A 16,380-nucleotide genomic window follows, 5' to 3' on the forward strand; every position below is an offset into this window, starting at 1 on the left:
TCTGCATACAGGTGTTTTGTCTCCTTAGGTAGGTTTATTCCTAGATATTTTATTCTTTTTGTTGCAATGGTAAATGGGAGTGTTTTCTTAATTTCACTTGCAGATTTTTCATCATTAGTGTATAGGAATGCCAGAAATTTCTGTGCATTAATTTTGTATCCTGCTACTTTACCAAATTCATTGATTAGCTCCAGTAGCTTTCTGGTAGAATTTTAGGATTCTCTATGTATAGTATCATGTCATTTGCAAACAGTGACATCTCTGCTTCTTCTTTTCTGATTTGGATTCCTTTTATTTCCTTTTCTTCTCTGATTGCTGTGGCTAAAACTTCCAAAACTATGTTGAATAAGAGTGGTGAGAGTGGGCAACCTTCTCTTGTTCCTGATCTTGGTGGAAATGGTTTCAGGTTTTCACCATTGAGGATGATGTTGGCTGTGGGTTTGTCATATATGGCCTTTATTATGTTGAGGAAAGTTCCCTCTATGCCTACTTTCTGCAGGGTTTTTATCGTAAATGGGTGTTGAATTTTGTCAAAAGCTTTCTCTGCATCTATTGAGATGATCATATGGTTTTTCTCCTTCAATTTGTTAATATGGTGTATCATGTTGATTGATTTGCATATATTGAAGAATCCTTGCATTTCTGGAATAAACCCCACTTGATCATTTACATTCAAGGTAATTATCGATATTTATGTTCCTATTCCCATTTTCTTAATTGTTTTGGGTTTGTTTTTGTAGGTCTTTTCCTTCTATTGTGTTTCTTGCCTAGAGAAGTTCCCTTAGCATTTGTTGTAAAGCTGGTTTGGTGGTGCTGAACTCTCTCAGCTTTTGCTTGTCTGTAAAGATTTTAATTTCTGCATCAAATCTGAATGAGATCCTTACTGGGTAGAGTAATCTTCGTTGTAGGTTCTTCTCCTTCATCACTTTAAGTATGTCCTGCCAGTCTCTTCTGGCTTGCAGAGTTTCTGCTGAAAGATCAGCTTTTAACCTTATGGGGATTCCCTTGTGTGTTATTTGTTGTTTTTCCCTTGCTGCTTTTAATATGTTTTCTTTGTATTTAATTTTTTGATAGTTTGACTAATATGTGTCTTGGCGTGTTTCTTCTTGGATTTATCCTGTATGGGACTCTCTGTGCTTTCTGGACTTGATTAACTATTCCCTTTCCCATATTAGGGAAGTTTTCAACTATAATCTCTTCAAATATTTTCTCAGTCCCTTTCTTTTTCTCTTATTCTTCTGGGACCCCTATAATTCGAATGTTGGTGCATTTAATGTTGTCCCAGAGGTCTCTGAGACTGTCCTCAGTTCTTTTCATTCTTTTTTCTTTATTCTGCTCTGCAGTAGTTATTTCCACTATTTTATCTTCCCGGTCACGTATCCATTCTTCTTCCTCAGTTATTCTGCTATTGATCACTTCTACAGTATTTTTAATTTCATTTATTGTGTTGTTCATCGTTGCTTGTTTCCTCTTTAGTTCTTCTAGGTCCTTGTTAAATATTTCTTGCATTTTGTCTATTCTATTTCCAAGATTTTGGATCATCTTTACTATCATTATTTTGAATTCTTTTTCAGGTAGACTGCCTATTTCCTCTTCATTTGTTAGGTCTGGTGGGTTTTTTTCTTGCTCCTTCATCTGCTGTGTGTTTTTCTGTCTTCTCATTTTGCTTATCTTACTGTGTTTGGGGTCTCCTTTTTGCAGGCTGCAGGTTCGTAGTTCCTGTTGCTTTTGGTGTCTGTCCCCAGTGGCTAAGGTTGGTTCAGTGTGTTGTGTAGGCTTCCTGGTGGAGGGGACTAGTGCCTGTGTTCTGGTGGATGAGGCTAGATCTTGTCTTTCTGGTGGGCAGGTCCACGTCTGGTGGTGTGTTTCAGGGTGTCTGTGGCCTTATTATGATTTTAGGCAGTCTCTCTGCTAATGGGTGGGGTTGTGTTCCCGTCTTGCTAGTTGTTTGGCATAGGGTGTCCAGCACTGTAGCTTGCTGGTCGTTGAGTGAAGCTGGGTACTGGCGTTGAGCTGGAGATCTCTGGGAGATTTTCGCCATTTGATATTGCGTGGAGCTGGAGGTCTCTTGTGGACCAGTGTCCTGAAGTTGTCTCTCCCACCTCAGAGGCACAGCACTGATTCCTGGCTGTAGCACCAAGAGCCTTTCATCCACACGGCTCATCATAAAAGGGAGAAAAGGGAGAAAGAAAGAAAGAAAGAGGATAAAATAAAATAAAGTAAGATAAAATAAAAATTATTAAAATAAAAATTAAAAAATAATTATTAAGAAAAAAAAATTTTTGTAATAAAAATAATGGAAGGACAGAACCCTAGGACAAATGGTGAAAGCAAAGCTATACAGACAAAATCTCACAGAGAAGCATACACATACACACACAAAAAGAGGAAAAGGGGATAAAATAATATACCTTGCTCTCAAAGTCCACCTCCTCAATTTGGGATGCTTCGTTGTCTATTCATGTAGTCCACAGATGCAGGTACATCAAGTTGATTGTGGAGATTTAATCCGCTGCTCCTGAGGCTGCTGGGAGAGATTTCCTTTTCTCTTCTTCGTTCGCACAGCTCCCGGGGCTCAGCTTTGGATTTGGCCCCGCCTCTGCGTGTAGGTCGCCTGAGGGCATTTGTTCTTCGCTCAGGCAGGACGCCGTTAAAGGAGCCGCTGATTCGGGGGCTCTGGCTCACTCCGGCGGGGCGGAGGGAGGGGCACGGAGTGAGGGGCGGGCCTCGGGCGGCAGAGGCCAGCGTGACGTTGCACCAGCCTGGGGCGCGCCGTGCGTTCTTCCGGGGAAGTTGTCCCTGGATCCCGGGACCCTGGCGGTGGCGGGCTGCACAGGCTCCCGGGAGGGGAGGTGTGGATAGTGACCTGTGCTCGCACACAGGCTTCTTGGTGGCGACAGCAGCAGCCTTAGTGTCTCATGCCTGTCTCTGCGGTCCACGCTTTTAAGCCGCGGCTCACGCCCGTCTCTGGAGCTCCTTTAAGCCGCGCTCTTAATCCCCTCTCCTTGCGCACCAGGAAACAAAGGGGCAAGAAAGAGTCTCTTGCCTCTTCGGCAGCTCCAGACATTTCCCCGGACTCCCTCCCGGCTAGCCGTGGCGCACTAACTCCCCACAGGCTGTGTTCACGCCACCAACCCCAGTCCTCTCCCTGCGCTCCGACCGAAGCCCGAAGCCCGAGCTTCAGCTCCCAGCCCCGCCCACCCCGGCGGGTGAGCAGACAAGCCTCTCGGGCCGGTGAGTGCCGGTCGGCCCTGATCCTCTGTGCGGGAATCTCTCCGCTTTGCCCTCCACACCCCTGTTGCTGTGCTCTCCTCCGGGGCTCCGAAGCTTCCCGCTCCGCCACCTGCAGTCTCCGCCCGCGAAGGGCTCCTAGTGTGTGGAAACCTTTCCTCCTTCACGGCTCGCTCCCAGAGGTGCAGGTCCCGTCCCTATCCTTTGTCTGTGTTGTTTCTTTTTTCTTTTGCCCTTGCGGCGGGGGGCAGGTTCTTGCCTTTTGGGAGGTCTGAGGTCTTCTGCCAGCGTTCAGTAGGTGTTCTGTAGGAGCTGTTCCACGTGTAGATGTATTTCTGGTGTATCTGTGGGGAGGAAGCTGATCTCCGCGTCTTACTCTTCCGCCATCTTCCCCCTCTCCCTTCTGTAAACAACTTTAAATTGCTTTCAGAACAAGGCAGGATAGGACGAAAGAAATAAAAGTAAAAGAGAAAATAAAGCTCATCACTGGTATACCCACTCTAAGGTAAATCCGGTTTATATATTGTAACTTTCTTCCTTTCCCCTTCCTTCTCATTGTCTCTACGTCCATCTGTCCATGTAGCTTACCTGCAGGCAGGCGGCATGTGATTTTCACACAGCCTTAGTCCATAAACAGTTTCTTTCGTCATAAAAAGTTCATTGTAAAATGGCTTTTAATGGCCGTCTAGACCTCTATCATATAGATAAGCCACAGTTTATTAATTATTCTCTGTCATTAAAATTTAGGTTTTCTTCCCTTTGCTGCATAACATTTATCTTTATAACTGTGATCACCATCATTCCTTATACATTTTTGCATAACCCTTTACTTCTGTTTGTTATAAGATTTTCATATACATTACTGGCGATCATCTTCCTCCTATTCAAAGAAATGAAATTAAAGCATATAATCATCTGTACCTATCCAGCAGAGTTAGGAGCCAGGAGAGTGGTGTTCCCTGCACCAGCAAGGAAGCAAGTCTATAAAACATGGAATGAAAATATCTTCTCCCTTTGGCACGGCAGAGAGCTTCTCCAGGGAAGTTGTTGAGGAATACAGATTAGGTTTAGGGATGAATCCTTGCTGCATGGTGCTTCCCTTTCCTCAAGCTTCCAGAGGCCGTCTCTGACGATTTCATCTAGGACAGGGGAGAGAAGCCTCGCTGGGCATGGCTTCTGGTGGGCCTGGAGCTCAGAGACTTCAGCAGACCTTCTTCAAAGACCTGATCCCTCCTTACCTGGTTTTCAACCAAAGCTAGAATCTGACACCCCCAGATATTTCTAGGGTTTTGAGCGGGATATTTTCCCCATTCAGTTGGGCAAAGCCTGAAGGGCATTTTTAAACAGGGGATCTTTGAGTTTTCAGCTTTTATCTTACATTGAAGATTAGGAGCAACATTTTAAATACCTCTGCCTCAGAGGTCGCTGCCTGTAGCTTCCATGCCTTGTGACCTGCCTCTGTATTATGGGAGAATGTTCCAGCTGCAGCTGCTGACAGTAGTTGCCCCTCAGTGTCTGTGGGGGATTGGTTTCAGGAACCCTCGAGGATCCCCAAATCTGTGGATGCCCAGGTCCCTTATATAAAATGGTGTAGCACAGTATCTGTGGGTGCAGAGGACCAACTGTATTTTGTTTCCCACCCGCTGCTGAAGTCAGACTCAGGTCTCCTTCAGAAACTACCATGTTGTCTGCACAGATCCTTCTGGTGGTGATGAGATCTGTGTTGGCAAACACAGCCCTTGCTTGTGCTGTTTTCCAAGAAGCAGGTCTGAGTGGACCCAAGACTGGTGTGCTTATCAGCGGTGCCACCTTGAACACCAGTTATGACCTCAGTTTTCGTGTCTGTGATAAGCAAAATACTCCTTCCTCGTGGTGTTGTGGTGAAGACTGAGATGTATGTGGCTGAAGGAGACATTGTGAACATGCCTATCGCTTGACCAATGCCTCTTTTACCATAATTATTCGATTTTGATTCAAGTGTTTGACCTGGGCACACCTGGGAGGAGTCTCCAGGAGAGCAAATAATTACCAAACACTTGGTCTGTGGCTGTGACCAGCCCCAGGGCCTTCTCAACAAGCTGACAAGGTAGATACTATCATCATCCCCGTGTCCATCGAGAAGTTACGAGACTCATCCAGGTTTAGAGCTAGAAAGAAACAAAGCCACGGTTGGAACTTAGGCAGTCTGGTTGTAGCACCTGTTCTCTTGTCTACCCAGCTGCACTGCCCAAAACCCAACAAATGGTTAAGAACGTGTTTCCCTTTAAAGATGCACTGAAGCCCTGAGTGCAGTTGGCCGTGGGTACCCCTGGCCTGGTACCTCAACCCACTGCCAGCCCGTATCTCCCCCCTCCCTTCCGCCTGGTCACAGTCCCATCCTGGATGGCATTCCTGTGCCACCAGCTCCATTTATTCCTGACACAGTGTAAACGGGGACGCATGAACATGTGGTACCACCAAGGTGTTTACTTCTCAGTAGAGCCTGGCCCCAGGACACCCATGGGAATCAACCCCTCATGTTCCAAAGAAGGGGGGCCGTGACCCAGCACATGGGCTATGTAAACTGGGTCTTGTTCCGTGCAGGAAAATCCTGTGTGGATCCTTCCAGAAGAGACTGTCAAACTTTTATTTTTTAAATCTTCCATCACGCCATATTGTAATGGGTACACAGTGCTTTTACTTGGCATCAGTTACGAGTTGGTTTTGAAACAATTCAGTATTAAACCAGCGGGGATGATTACTGATCTCTCCATCCCTTTGGGGCAGCTCTACCAACAGGGGACAGGTTCCATTCTATTCCAATTTGTGTTGCTGTCTATGCCCATCCGGCAGCACAGAAGGTGGCTTCATTAGCTAACACAGCGTTACCATATTTGTCATGGAACTCAGGTGCCTGCTTCCGGTGGCTCTGCCTTGCCATTGTTTGCTGAATGCTTTGAACTCAGAGGCAACAGTGCATTTTTGACCAGGGGAAACATCGTGGAGCTGAAGACAGAACTGCAGCAACTGCAGCTGCTAGTTTTTTGCACCTTCATATCAAGTACCCTTGCAAAGAGTTCTGAAAATGAGACTGTCAGACTTTTTGCTAAACTTCCAATTGTGGCATTTAGAGGCTAACTTTTATCCCACAAAACTTTTGAACTTACTTAGCAGTGTTTAGTTCACAAAGCATCTTCCCCACTTCTCTCTGTGGGGTCACCATAGAAAGTTCATGAGGGAGGCCAGATTCTTCCCTCTGTCCCTGGCTCTCTCTTCCCCGCTCTTTGCTTTATTGAGTTCCTACACTGGGCTAAGCTTTGAGAATTAAAAAACAAAAAGACAAATCTTTCCCACTTTCCTGTTGCGTTCTCACAGGTTGTAAGTAGAGCTGTGCTTTAGAACTTGAGTCTCCCAATGGCCAAGCCAGGACACACTCTCCACTCAAGATGCCTTTCCAAACGGTCACCAAACTCTGCTTTCAGCATTGAGTCCTGAGCTCATAGGAGCCTCTTATCGGGATGATGGGCTCTAGGTCTGACCTTCTGTGTCCCTAGGGAATGGCTCAGAGCAAATTAACTTGCATCTGATCAAAATTTTCTGAGGTCATTGTTAAGACTGACAGTCGCTGGTGGTGCCAAAGCCACTTTTTTTTTTTAACTTTTTATTTTATATTGCAGTATAGTTGATTAACAATGTTATGTTAGTTTCAGGTGTACAGCAAAGTCACTTCTTGCAGAAACAGGAATGGCTAAAGTCAAGACCGGTGTGTCCTTCTGGTGCCTTTAAAACAGGACAAATCTCCTATAAACATAATTAATCCATTCATCCTTTAATTAATTGGTTCGTTCTGAAACGGATGCCCCCAGTGTGGTAATGGAGTGTGCTTGCTGTGACCGTTCTGTCTCTAGAATACAAATGCTCACTCTCTCCCCTGTCCCCATCACACCAGCCATCAATACTGAGTAAAAGCCCTGACAAGTATTCAGTCCTCCCCTATAGAATCTTCCTCGTCCCTGTGCTGGGTCTTGCAGCCAAGGGTGGAAGGAGCGGGCAGTTCATTTCCGGTTGGCAAAAGAGGCGCTGGTGGCTGAGAAGGAGTTGCCCTTGGTGAGTTGCATCCATGCACAGTAACTGGTCCAAGTACCCCTCCCACAGTGGCTGCAGACCCAGGACGTTGTCGTCATTTTCTGCTGCAGTGAGTCTTCAGTTTAGGCTGCCCACTCCCCACTGGTGTGCTTAGGGGAGAGGGCATCTGATTGAAAGGGCACTCAGCAAAGATGTGGGCTGAGGCAGGCCAGCGGTGATGCTGCCACTTATTGGCATGGGACGTCAGGAATGCTGGGTCGCAAGGAGGCGGGCAGCAAGCAGGTCTCTCCAGCAGAAGCCTTGAGCTACCAGGAGGAAAGGCTCCAAAGGCTGGCCCAGGTCAGAGACTGGGTCCACTGCTAGTGCTTCTATGCTGGTCTCTCAGGTCAGAATACGGACAGTTTTAGCTCGACCAGTTAACCGTGAGTTTTCAAGCATTGCTACCTTCTCCAGTGTCGGAGCTAAGACATGTTCAAGCATTCATTACTTTAGGAACCCAGATCCACCCCTTCCTTTCCCTTACTGAGGATGAGCTTTTCTCTTTAGAACTTTAAAACACAAAGGGTCCCATCAGATCTTCTCGCTCAAGAGGATGGTCCTACTGGTCACCCTTCTGAGTAGGCCACCCCAGGGGTTCCACAGAGATACTCCTTCCTGCCAGTATTGTGACATGATTCGTCATACTCTCCTGAAAAAGAAGGAAAAGAAACACTATTCCCACAGATAATCTGCCACTGTCCATCTATTCATTCATTCTTGGGGCAAACCCCAAGGGCCAGGAGCTTGTCAAAACACCATGGATATTCCAGACCTGGGCCCAGTGATGAACTCGGTCTTTTTCACATTTCTCACATTCCCCAGGATCTGCCTGGCTTCTGGCACCTGGACTGTTTCCTTTTATTGGCTGGAGCACACTACTCACGGTTGGTGGCTGAAGTGAATTTCTTCAGCTTGACGCTGGGCATGCTTAGGACACAGCTTGTACTTGACACCTTGGCCCTTGGCCTTCCTGGTTCCTCTGGGCGGCTCCTCTGCATCCCCGGAGCCTTGAACTTCACTCGGGGACCAGCCAGGCCTCCCTCAGCCTCCCGGAAGTGGCACAGCTTCTTGTGCTTCTGTGAGAAACGGTTCAGAGCCTGATAAACCCTGGGCAACACACTTTCTGAATCAGTTTATTTCTAAAGTGTGACCTTTGAAGTCATCTTTTCATGAGGGACGGGGCTGGAGTTTAGCTTTCCTTGTTGGTAGATTATGAAAGATAAATGGCACTTGAGTCCATTGGAAAAGGGACTGTCTCTTCTTTCCTTTCATCCCTACCCCCAGCACTGCCCAATGTCCAAAATGCCCTTGATCCCAGATGGCTCAATGAACCACGAACAATAAAATATAAAGATTTTCTCTGAACAAAAATGAATCCTTGCAATGACTAATTTGAAAGAGCACTAATTTACCATGAGGGCTTCTTCTTTGAGTCCTGTCTTGGTCACCAGCTAGCTAGGAGACCTGCACAGTCATTAACCTCTGGGACCCTCTTGTCCGCCCTTCATAAACAGAGGACACAGCATGAGTATTCTAAAGGGTTGTGCGTCATTAAGGATCAAACACGAACGGATAACCAGACCTTCGATTATATACAATTTCGTTTTTACTATTGGATAAACCTTGATATTTAGAGAGTAACAGAATTATGTTGCTCTCTGTATAGCCATTTGAAGTTAGTCAGGCAGTGAATCTTAATTACCTACATTAGTTTAGCCTGGTAAAGTAAAATGAAGCCATTTCCACACATTGTCTTTCAATCTGCCATTAACAGCAGAGAGAGCCAAATAGTCACACACTTGGTCAGCGACCACTGCCTCCAGGGTGCTTTAATTCATGGCTGTATTTGCATCTCAGGCTAACAGAGTTTCCAGTTCAGGATAAGCGTCAACATTCTCTCTTGAAATAAGATTGAGAGAAGCGTAAGGACTCAGTAGCACAGACGACCCCACTCCGGCACAACATGTGAAATGGCAGCTCTTAAAAACCTTTCCTGGGCTTCCCTGGTGGCGCAGTGGTTGGGAGTGCGCCTGCCGATGCAGGGGACACGGATTCGTGCCCCGGTCCGGGAAGATCCCACATGCCGCGGAGAGGCTGGGCCCGTGAGCCATGGCCGCTGAGCCTGCGCGTCCGGAGCCTGTGCTCTGCAACGGGAGAGGCCACAGCAGTGAGAGGCCTGCGTACCGCAAACAAAAACAAAAACAAAAACAAAAACAAAACCTTTCCTCAGGCTATGAAACAGCTCTGAGTCCACCACATTCCTCTTCCTCAACTCTTAGAATCTTGCATGTGCAAATATCTCAGCCTGAAATGACTGCCAGAGAAGGGAAATATTTGGAAGTAAGGTCATCCTTATTAAAATAGGATGCTTTACACTGTCTGGATTTGGATGGAGAATTTCATATACCCCTTCTCCACTACATAGAGCCAAAGAATTTTAGGGACCACCTAATTCATCTCCTCATCAGGGCCGTTTTGCTGATAGGAAAACTGAGTCTCGGTGGGGTCAAATGTTTTGTCCACAGTCCTGCAGCAGCTAGTAGCAGATCTAAAACTAGAACCCAGGCTTCTGACTCCTAGTCTATTACTAAAAAGTGCGTGCTTGGTTTGATGAAGGAATTTAAAATTCTGGGAGTGGAAGGGAAAGAATTTCAAAGGATTAACCAAAGAAAAGAAAGATTTTCCCAGATGGTCTCTAAGACCTTTGATGCAGGCAAAGCCTTGGAAATGGATCTTGGTTAAGTTTCCTTGTGCAGCTGTGCAGACTTACACTTCTCTTTGTACCTGGGAACGTGGTGCATTATTCATGCAAACAGAATCTGTTTGTTCTGAGACTTTGCAGAGAAGGAAAACATAAGTTAATAACAAAATTAAGAGAAGAAATGATCACGGCTGCGCTTTGGCAGAGCAACCCTGAACAGCCACCTAAAGTTAGATGTGGAAGCCCTCCTTGGAAAAGGAGCCCAGGTGAAGACCTTAATGAGAGCAGTTCTATTGATGCGTCTAGAATCCTCCGTGCAGTGCTGTGCTGCCTCTGGTGTCCCTGCCTTTCAAGTTTGAAGGCATTTAAGTACTAGACACCTCAGTGGAAATGATGTGAATTCTTTTTGGCCTTATTGTGTGTTTTAAGTGTGCAAAATAAGTAAATGTTTTCACGCTGTAAGGTGTTAGGATGGTTCAATGAGGTAGGTTAGAGGGCTTTATAAAATGGAAATATCTGAATGTGGAAAGGATGACTATTAGCCACTCAGTAATTAATAGGCACTTGCTTCAAGTCTAGGCACTTGCCAGGGATCACAGTTTATTAAATATGTGGAACAGAATTTCTCAACAGGTGATTTCACGTGGACTCAGGCGACTCATCTGAAGCCCTTGACAAGTGTATACATATAGGCCCCCTTCCAGGCCTGCTGTAGCCAATTCTCTGGGGATGCATTTGAACCTTTGCATTGCTAACTTGCTTCCTGGGGGCTTCTGATACAGGAGACTACCCTGGAGGATGGAAACTCTTCTGCTTTTGTATTCAAAGTTGCTTACTTCGTAAGCATAAGCACCTAAGCGTCTATGTTTGATGCATAGAACTGAACATGAGCTTAAATTAGGTCGAAAGATGGTTTGAGGCAAGTTGTGACTGGCTTTGTTTTCCATGCTAGATAACTGAGGCTTTACTCAGTAGGAATAGTTAGCTAAGAACTAGCTTTGAGCAACGTAGAATACTAAACTTGATTTCTAGAAAAATAAACCTGATAGACAGCAATGAGAAGACCAATTTCAGTAATCCAGAATTGGTTCTTAGTGACTATTTCTCATCTTTTTATTTTACTGAAAAATCATCTGGTAGGAAAGAAATGTCTCAATTCCTCTCCACACCCCCTATAGGTTTGTCTTTCTCTCTCCACAAAGAGAAAATCTTGGAGTAGGCTTTTTTCTTTCTCTGCATGTCTGCCCCTTTCCACGTGTGGAGAAGTAGCTCCTCTGATTAGTGTAATTATGCCCTTGTTTAGTCCAGTGGTCCTATAGCTGGGTGTGCATTAGAATCACCTGGAGGGCATGTGAAACCGAAGCCCCACCCACTGCATTTCTGATTTGGTGGGTCTGGGCCCAATAAGCTTGCGCTTCTGACAAGTTCCCAGGTGATATCAATGCTGCTCCACCAGGCTCAGGCTTGGAGAACCACTGCTTTAGGCCAGTACTCTCTTTCCCTGGAAGCCTCAGGAAACAGTAAGTAAAGTTTCTGGCTTTTTTTTTTCCCCCTTTGAGTTTTAAATAAAATAACCTCATGCAATAGGAGAGGAGAGGGTCAGAGGTGGAGAATGCTGCCCCTTTGTTCTGTGGTGGGGACGTGGGCTCCACTTAGGGCTGGAGGGCTCTGTGGGCTGTGGGGTTAGAGGCTCAGCTCCTAGGCCAGATCCTGGGCTTGGAAACACGGGTCCCTCAAGCTCTGGCCTGTGCTTGAGGGTGGGGGAGCGCTGCATCCCCAAGCGTTCCGCTCTTTGCTCCTGAGGCCCAAGAAAAGATGCACTGGGAGGCCCAGGCTGTCCGGGGAAAGGCTGGCTCTTCCAGGGCTTGGGCTGGGACAAGGGGAGGGGGGCTCAGACCATTCTGTTGGCCCCAACCATGGCCCCTGAGCTCTGCTTTCAGTTGCTGTGCCAGCGTCTTCCAGGTGGCAGACTCCAATGGGTGCTCCACTGTTTTTCAGTGAATTAAACTCATCTGTGCTGGTCTTAATCCCATTTTGGGACTAGGCCCCTGCTCCAGCTTTTCAGTCTAAAACCCCTTGTGTACATCAGCGTGGCCGGTCAGTGGCTCCAGCTGCTTTACTTAGGTACGGATAGACCGGGATGCTGTGTTGGGGGCCAGGCCCAAGTAGCAATCTGCAGTCTTTACCATTTGATACTCCTATTCACCAGATTTCAGACAGAAGACAGCAAGAGGAACAAGTAGTAGGATTTGAGCATCAAACATTTCCTCATACTCTGTGCCGTTTAGAAAGAAAGCAACTTTCTGGAGAATCTGAGTCCTTGCTCATGGGAGCTGATATGCCAAGTGTTGGCCTAGAAAGTTGCAGCAGGATGTGTACATCATTGCAGCGACGGGCTGGTATTATATTACTGGGACTTTACCCAAAGCAACCAAATTGTACATCCAGAACATTCATGCGTGATGTTTTGACCCTTAGATTGTTAATAGCAGGGCTTTGACAGAAAGTACTAGAGCAGCTTTCCCAAATTCTGTTTTGGTTTTGTTTTGAATTTCATCCAGAAGAAAAGGGAGCTGTGGACACTTGGATTCATTCAGCTTCCAGAGTCTGTGGAGTCCTATCCACAGGGCCTCAAGCTGGTTCTAGAATATTTCCTCCATAAGCCCTGAACATGGGTTTCGGAGACCCATACTGAGATCAGTGGCAGGGAAATGTTGTATTTTTCAATCAATGAACAAATAAAAAGGAAGATTTCCTCCTTTTTCGGCAACATGTCATCTTGGTGGATTGAGACAGAAAAGCCTATTAAATGGAAAAAGTGTGAAAACAGACTGTTTTCAGGCATGGAGTTTGGTCAGTTATGTTGGAGCAGAATTAGTCTTTTAAAAAGCATGTTTTTATTGTCAAGTCAGAGAAGAGCAGTAGAAAAGGGAAAGAAAAACTGAAAGAGGATGTGCCCACTGAAACGGACCAAGTGAGGACTTTTCTTAACCAAAAGACTGAGAACTCAACATCTGAGAGAACACAGATATGAATGGGAGAAGGAGGTGTGCCATGTTTAATTGCTTTGAAAGGGAGAGCTGAAAACGAAGGGGATGATTTAGTGGTTACTAAATAGGAGACTGGATTTCTCCCCCACATTTAGCCACATTAAGCAGTACATTCTTTTTTTAAAAAAAATTTCATTTATTTATTTATTTTTGGTTGTGCTGGGTCTTTTCTGTGCGTGGGCTTTCTCTAGTTGCGGTGAGCGGGGGCCACTCTTCATCGCGGTGCGCGGGCCTCTCACTGTCGCGGCCTCTATTGTTGCGGAGCACGAGCTCCAGACGCGCAGGCTCAGTAGTTGTGGCTCACGGGCCTAGTCGCTCTGCGGCATGTGGGATCTTCCCACACCAGGGCTCGAACCCGTGTCCCCTACATTGGCAGGCAGACTCTCAACCACTGCGCCACCAGGGAAGCCCAAGCAGTACATTCTTAGAGCGAGCCAGGATGTTCCCCGGATAAAGACTGGGGCATTACTGGGAGACCTCCTCCTAGCAGCAGGCAGGGGTGAGGGGTTAGGGAGGCGCGGCCAGTGAATCGTAAGCGCAAATGGGAACCCGCCAAGACCCGGGGACAGATGCATGAAGACGGTGCATGAGATTTGTGCAGGTTATTAAGGGAATATCAGCATAATATATTTACTGAGTTTTAAAAATAACACAGCCGCTCATGAGAACAGCTATTTACTACTTACTATGAGGGGAACACAACTAGGACGTTTACGGAGTAGAGAGATTTAGGACAGATAACATCCTAAATTTCAGATGTAAAGGTCAACATGATTGAAATTAGATCCCCTGGGTGGTGGGTTGCATTTATTTTTGGCCGACCTGGCACTGAGTGAATTTTTATCTCGGGCTGGGGACAAAACGAAAGAGAATCTGAGGGTGTGTGTGCTTAGCCCAAGAGCAAAGGGAAAGGAAGGAAAGCACGGTGATCCCGCGCGCAGGGTTAGCCCCACATATGATTGAGAAGAAAGAGAAGCAACTTAGAAAGTAGGTTAAAAAGTTTTAAACTTCGCTTGGCCTGCTGAGAAGGAGGGGGAGGAAAAACAGAGGAACTGGAGTACCCAGAGACTTACCCCTCTGTGACAGAACAATGAGGAAAGAAAGAAATTTCAGTGCTGGGAAAATAGAACAGGTTAGTCAAGGCTTGGAAAATTCAAAAGTTGAGAGATGGGAAGATTTGCCGGGGAAGCTCATGGTCTAGGGTCTTCTTACTGGCCCCCAGAGGCACACATGCTTTTGGAAGTTCATGAATTTGCTGAAGGTCGTTTTAAACTGAGACACATGTAGAAAACTGGAGGACTACCCTCGAGAGAAGCCTCCTAAGCCTGTGTAAATCAAGTGCAAGAGATAGAAGCAATAGCCACTCATACACAGCAATAAAATACACAGCACTAAAATATGCCTGGGGCTTCCCTGGTGGCGCAGTGGTTGAGAGTCCGCCTGCCGATGCAGGCGACACGGGTCCGTGCCCCGGTCCGGGAAGATCCCACATGCCGCGGAGCGGCTGGGCCCGTGAGCCATGGCCGCTGAGCCTGCACGTCTGGAGCCTGTGCTCCGCAACGGGAGAGGCCACAGCAGTGAGAGGCCCGCGTACCGAAAAAAAAAAAAAAATATATATATATATATATATATGCCTGGGCATCTTGCTGGTGGTGGATAACATCACAGGGAAAGCAAGGCAGTGAGGTTGGTTCTGTGAGCTCCCTGTTCTAAACGTTGTGAATGTGAGGAAACCTCCTAAGAGCTAATGCCACTAGTGTACAGAGACTGTACACTGAACGCTGTAGTTCAGTGTTGGGTTCTGGAATCTACAGTTCAGAACAGAAATGGCATTTCAGAGGGCCAGATCCTAAGAGGGAGCATCTGTGTGTAACTGTTTAAATCCTAGGAGAGGCTGTATGATAGATGGATTTCCCCACACCCGCTACTCCCAATAAATCAGAAGGTCACAATTAGCCTCTCCATAGAAGATCTCTTCATCCTGATTTTAGATTGAGACCCATGGGAGAAAGAGAGCAGCATTCCAGCAGAACTGAAGCCCCCAATATTTCCCCCCTTTGCTCACCGCACTAGGGCTCTGTTACATTTATAGGTGGAGACAAAACTGTGAGCCTGGCTCCCTCTCTAAATTGTGTCCTAGGATCTGGAAACACAGTACTTTGTGTGGGAGCTGCTCTGGAACCTGGGCGAGGGTTAGTTGTGCTATCTAAATTCTGTTGGCACAAATTTGGTGCTGTGATATTCTTATGTGTCCTAACTGACTCTGGAAACATGACAGTCATGAGAAGCTTGGAGCTGCACTAATTCACCTGTGGAGGTGCTAAAAGCAGCACCCGTTCGAGCAGGTGGCGGCCTGGGATGCAACTTCTGCCAGAGAACCCAAACTCCCTCCAGGTGAGTTACGTCTGGCTGAGGGAGAAAAGGATAAGGAAGTAGGAGTCTAGATTATCATGAGAAATGACACAAATGTATTATCTTATGGTTCTGAAAATTCAAAATAAACATTAGCTAAATAAATGAACTTCACTGGGCTAAAGCAAAGCTCTTGTCAGGCCTGTGTGGCCTACTTGAGGTTCTAGAAGAGTCTGTTGCCTTGACTTTTGCTGCTTCAGGAGGCTGCCCACATTCCTAGGCTCAAGGCCCCTTTCCTCCATCTTCAAAGCCAGGAACGTTAGGCAGAATCCTTCTCCTGCTGCCTTCTCTCTGGGTCTGACCTCTTACTACCTTTCTCTCCCCCATTTATGGTCCCTTATGATTACATTGGATCCACTCAGATTATCCAGGGACTGTCTCCCTGTTTTAAAGCTAATTAGCAACCTTAATTCTATCTGCAACCTTTGCCATGTAAGGTAACATATATGCACAGGTCCAGGAATTAGGACGTGGACATCTTACTGGTGTTGGGGGTGTGTTATTCTACCTAACGGGAGCAAGGAACTTTGGGTTTAGTTCTCTAAACTGTAATTTATGAGGCAGAGGTGATTTTTATTTTATTTCCTCTGTCGGAATGTAATAATGGGGGAAATCCACATTCAAATTTGAGGCATTTTTATGTTATTATCGTTTATCCTGTTATGCAATATTTGGATGATATACTGTGGAATGAGAAATAGGTGAAGAAGTGATGGCCTAGATGCAGCACGCCTGTGATGCTAATTTAACTAATGTCCTATCCTGACTCTTCTTGAGGGAACCTGTAGTTCTGGGCTCACCGGCAGAAGCCTCAATGCGCTAATGATCTAACACAACCCACCTGGCTGCCAGAGTCTTGGCCCCTGGACCCAATGGGTTAAG

At 46.3% G+C, this 16,380-nt stretch overlaps 1 protein-coding gene and 1 pseudogene across 8 annotated transcripts in view; one reads left to right on the forward strand and one right to left on the reverse strand.

Moving 5' to 3' along the window:
* LOC115846062 (uncharacterized) overlaps positions 1–16,380 on the forward strand; it is a 329,078-nt gene that overhangs the window by 186,751 nt on the left and 125,947 nt on the right. The window lies entirely within an intron of this gene.
* Positions 5,969–6,209, reverse strand: LOC115846061 (cytochrome c oxidase subunit 7B, mitochondrial pseudogene; annotated as a pseudogene).

Source organism: Globicephala melas, chromosome 12 (assembly GCF_963455315.2).
Source record: "Globicephala melas chromosome 12, mGloMel1.2, whole genome shotgun sequence".
Taxonomy (NCBI): Eukaryota; Metazoa; Chordata; class Mammalia; order Artiodactyla; family Delphinidae; genus Globicephala; species Globicephala melas.